Genomic DNA, 5,231 nt, shown 5'->3' with positions numbered 1-5,231 from the left:
AATGAATAAAACTCACAATACTCAAAATCTATGTTTGATGCATTTTTTATTATTGTACATTATAGGTGTTTAAATAAAAAACAATTTGTTAACTAAACAGAAAGATATGTGATATTATTTTTTTATTACAAGTTGCAATAGACATGGGTTAACTTTTCCCCAAACCCCTCTTCCATTGGATAGCATGCTCTGCTGCAGCTGGACACAGTCACTTACCAGTGGTTCTCAAAGTGTGATCCAAAGATGGTAAATGTGTTAGGAAAGTGCAGAGAACCTAAGCCTTCCTCTTTTAAATGTGAGTAACTTAAGTGACTGAGCTAAAGGGGTGCGAATTCAACTATGAATAATAGACATGTCCTTGCTTAGATAGTTCTCTCACTGGCCACTTGTTCTTCTAAGGTATTATTCTGACAAACGTGTGGTGTATTTGGGTCAGGTCAAACTGAGTTCAGGTCAAACTGGTATTCTGACTGGATGTCCTGGCTTAGACAGTTGAGCACTATAAAAGAAGCATGCCTGGACATGTGGTTGCATTCCCTTGTACAGGCAATTCTCCTTAGGCCCTCGACACAGGACACTTCTAGCTTAACCAAACACCTGAAAGATGGCACCCAAGCGATGTCCAATTTGCAACTCAAAATTGTCCAACTTGTGGGAACACCTTTTAAGTGTTCATCATGTTGTTGATCAGGAGGAGCGCAAATTATATCTTGCCCTTGAACACGGGAGGTGAGCAATAACACTTTTCCACACTGTACAGGTTAAACTTGCGAGTGCCTATTTTAATCTCTATGTTTATTACTAACACGTATACATATTTGTGTTTCATTCTGTTTGCATGTTAAGGTACATTGGGGCACTCCCCTGCCACCAAGGAAATTGTGCTGGGAAGTACAAAACAAGGCTAGACGTACATATGGCTAGATACCATACTGATTTGAAGGTGTGATTTAAAAAAGAAAATATCATGTATTGCCACTTGTGGTTTTGATAATGTAACCATTTGCAATTCTACCTTTTAATTTCATGTTTAAAGGAGGAAGAAAAGAAAATAATCTTGGCTGACGAGAAAAAGCTGGAGGTTAATCGGGTTCTCAAAAAATTACAACAGAAGAAGAATGATGACACATCTTCAACACATGAGCTCAAGAAGCTGAAAGAAAAGATCTCTAAATTAGAGACTCGGCTTACTGAGGCCATGGGAAGTGGGAGCCTGGGACCAGATAAGCAGCAATGCTCTAAACAGAATTACAGAATAGGGCTTGGCAAACCATGTGAGCGGATGACAATTGGTAAGTTGCTCAGTAGAGTTATGTTGATTTTTTTGCTTTGTTTTCTATTATGAGTGTTTAGCATTTACACGTTTGCATGTCATTTAATATGTTCTTAAATGGTTACAGAGAAGATCACCAATCTCTGGCTGAAAAGTCGCCTACATTCCACTGCTTCAAAGAAAAAGGTTGAAAATTGCAAGCAGGGCGTTAAGCATGTTATGGAGTTCATTGAAATGATGGCAAGTCCGGATACCAGGCCAAGTGTGTCCCTTACATATGTCGATGACCCCATAAAACTTGAAGGGTATTCTATTTATTAATTATTGATTGATTCACAAACAATCCCATTACAACCTGTAGCTTAGTATGTCAATCAACTGAATATGAACTTGGATTCTTCCATTTATGTAGGTGGCTCAAGCATCTGAGATCTAACTTTGCAATACCTACCATCAAGACAAGAGTGTATCATGTGCGGACATTTTTGACATATGTGCATAACCATAGCTTCAATGGGGTAAGAGTGTGAGAGAGTAGTATCTAAGTGCTTGTTTTACTCACTATGTGACATGTTATAAACTGCAAAAAGCTAAACTATAATCCATTTATTATGTTATGATAATAATACTTTATTATTACTACCAACTAAATTATTCCCCTTGTCTTCTGTGGTTCATCAGGTTAGGTTGGGGGTCCGTCGATTCAAGTTCCTTTTTGAAAACCTGAAAAAAGAGCAAGATGCTCTGGAGTCAGAACTGCTTGGCCACCATCACAGAAGAAGTCTGGAGAAAGCAAGTGAGTGAAAAACATGTTTTCTTTTAATGATATTTCAATGATGATTATTATTTTTGGGCAATGATTTTATTTTGTCATTGACTACTTCACAGAGTCTCTCTTGAGTAGGGACCAGTTGGCAACGTTTCGTAAAGTGGCAAAGCGCAAAATCCCCCAATACCTGGGTATGTTCACAGCACATAACAAGTAATTTTTCAGATTACCCGTTTAGCACAAACTTGAATTTCCGTTTAACTTGGCGTTTCAGAGAAACTGTCGAAATCACCAAGGGATGAACAACAAATAAAGCACTTTGTTGGATGGCTTGCGGGGTATGTCTTCTCCATAAGTGGCCATAGGAAAGGGGTGCTAACACACCTGACCCGCGATGAGGTGCTGAACCCACAGAAGGACAAGGACCAGGAGGACCTGTATGTCATCAAGGTATGATATACTACTGATACCTTTATATAATTAAAACAATATATTTGACTTACTCCTACATAACAAAAGGGTACATGTTTATCTAAATGTTTAGGTGACTGAGCACAAGACTAGTGGAACCTTTGGTCTAGCAGGGATTGTACTCACAAAAGAAGAGTACACATGGTTCTTAAAATTTGACAAGATCCGTGAGAAGCTATCAGGCTACAAGTCAGTAGTCAGCAGTGGTCCCAAGTACTTCTTTTTTAACGCAAATGGCGGAGAGATGGTGAAACTGGGAGAGATGGTCACAAGGGTGTTTGACTCGATTCAAATGAAAAATGTGACAACCAATATCATCCGGGCCTCCATTTCAACAATGGTATGTACTAATTATTGATGTGAATTGATTCACAAAATCCATCTTATGCTCTCTGGATTCTGTTTTTCCCTTGTGTTTGGATTAAAAACTCAGTCTCTTTTACCAGTCAGAGCGTGATCTCAGCAAAGAGCAGCGGGAACGTGTGTGCAACGCCATGTGTCATGGTATGAGTACATCTTCAAAATGGTATGTGAAACTGCCATCAGTTGGAGAAGTCTATGCTACTCGCACTTTTGTGGAGTATGGCACACAAAGCGCTACAACCAAGGTATCTGCCGAAAGCGATAATGCCTTTATCGCTCCCCATGGTAGAAAGGCAACTGAAAAGAAGCATGTTGCCTTCTCTAGTGATGATGAGGAAGAAATGTCTGATACAGCAGAGAGCCCTCTTGCTCGAGCTTATGATGAGGATCAAGAAGAGTCCAATCTCGCAGAGAACTCCCGAGCTGGAGCTTGCAATGAGGATGAAGAACAGTGTGATGCCTCAGAGAACTCCCAGGCTCAAGCTGGAAATGAGGAGGATACCTCCTTTCTCTTACCGAATAGGGTAACTTCAAGAAAAATCATCTTAACCTTTGGATGCTTACAGAGAACTCTTGCTATTATCTAGAGATGTTAAAGATTTCAGCAATTGTTGCATCTTTTATAATGTTTACTTTTCCTTCTGTGTCTTTAGAAAAGGAGGAAGCTTGTTTATCCTCACAAACTGATTGACATGGTACAGGAGACCTTGAAGGAGCACCGGGGGAATAATATCACTTTGCGTATGGTAAGTTGGTCAGTTTATTTAAATACATATATTTGTTTTAATTGCTCCTTATGTACTTACAACTACTAATTCAGTTTTTGTCTTTCTCCCAGATGAATGAGAAACTTAAACAGAACCCAGAATTGCTGCAGCTTTGCCTCAACCAGCCTTGTAAGGTTATCCTTACAAGGCACAACTTCCGAGGACTGGTTGGGAAACTCCAAGGGGAGGACATGCCTGTGCAAGATTCTGAAGATGAATGAATTTTCATATTAATAAAAGAAAAACGTATAAAGTTATTAACAATAAAACTAGATCTAAAGTCAAGTGTCATTCTCTGTTATTTTAGATCTTCTTACATACAACTAATCCATTAAGACAGGGAATGCAACCTATCACCAATTGAGTTCAGGTTGAACTGAGTTCATGTGGAAGTTGAAGCAGTATTCTGACAAAACTGAGATCAGGTCAAACTGAGTTCATGTGGAAGTTAAACTCTGTTTGACCTGAACTGTAAAACTCAGTTGAAGCACACCTTGGTAGTGCTGGAGGCCTTCAAAGTCTGGACTGTAATTTGTGATGTTTTACTGTATGTGAACACCAAGGTGTGCTGCAACTGAGGCAACAACTTGTTGCCTAAGCACACTTTGGTTTACTGTGAAGAGAGACAAGCAAACCAAAGTGTTGTGAAGAGCACTAAACTCTAATTTACTCTGCACAACACTTTGGTTTACTCTGAAGAGAGACAGAGAAAAAACACACAACACTTTCACAACACTTTGGTTTACTCTGAACAGAGACAGAGTTGTGTGTTGTGTTCAACAACAACTTGTTGGTTTCAACCTATCACCGATTGAGTTCAGGTCGAACTGAGTTCATGTGGAAGTTGAAGCAGTATTCTGACAAAACTGAGATCAGGTCAAACTGAGTTCATGTGGAAGTTAAACTCTGTTTGACCTGAACTGTAAAACTCAGTTGAAGCACACCTTGGTAGTGCTGGAGGGCTTCAAAGTCTGGACTATAATTTGTGATGTTTTACTGTATGTGAACACCAAGGTGTGCTGCAACTGAGGCAACAACTTGTTGCCTAAGCACATTTTGGTTTACTGTGAAGAGAGACAAGCAAACCAAAGTGTTGTGAAGAGCACAAAACTTTAGTTTACTCTGCACAACACTTTGGTTTACTCTGAAGAGAGACAGAGTTGTGTGTTGTGTTCAACAACAACTTGTTGGTTTCAACCTAACACCGTAACTGTCACAGGCTTTGCAAATTTTGCAGATGTTTTGGTAGTGCTGATTGAAGTGGAATATATGTACAAAAAAAAATGAGTTGAGCATACATATTCTCCACGTGCTTGGGAGCACATAAACGGCCTTCGGCTAGGCATGTGTACACCATGGTAGCCATGCTCTCGAACAACGCGAGGCCTCCCATGAAAACCCTCTGCCTTGTCCACCGCGTGGATCTCGCACTCATACTCGTGCGCCCTCAATCCCAGCAAAGCGCTCCACAGCCCCGACCCGGCACCTATCTCCACGATCTTCCTTCCTTGTGCAAACTTTAAGATTTCATTTACTGCGAGCGCGTTGGGTATGCCCCAGGTAATCCGCCTGCAAACCTGCTTTCCAC

This window comes from Gymnoscopelus braueri (genome assembly GCF_963280865.1).
Source record: "Gymnoscopelus braueri genome assembly, chromosome: 3".
Classification (NCBI taxonomy): domain Eukaryota; kingdom Metazoa; phylum Chordata; class Actinopteri; order Myctophiformes; family Myctophidae; genus Gymnoscopelus; species Gymnoscopelus braueri.
The sequence above is the reverse complement of the archived record's forward strand: the minus strand, read 5'-3'. Positions refer to the sequence as shown.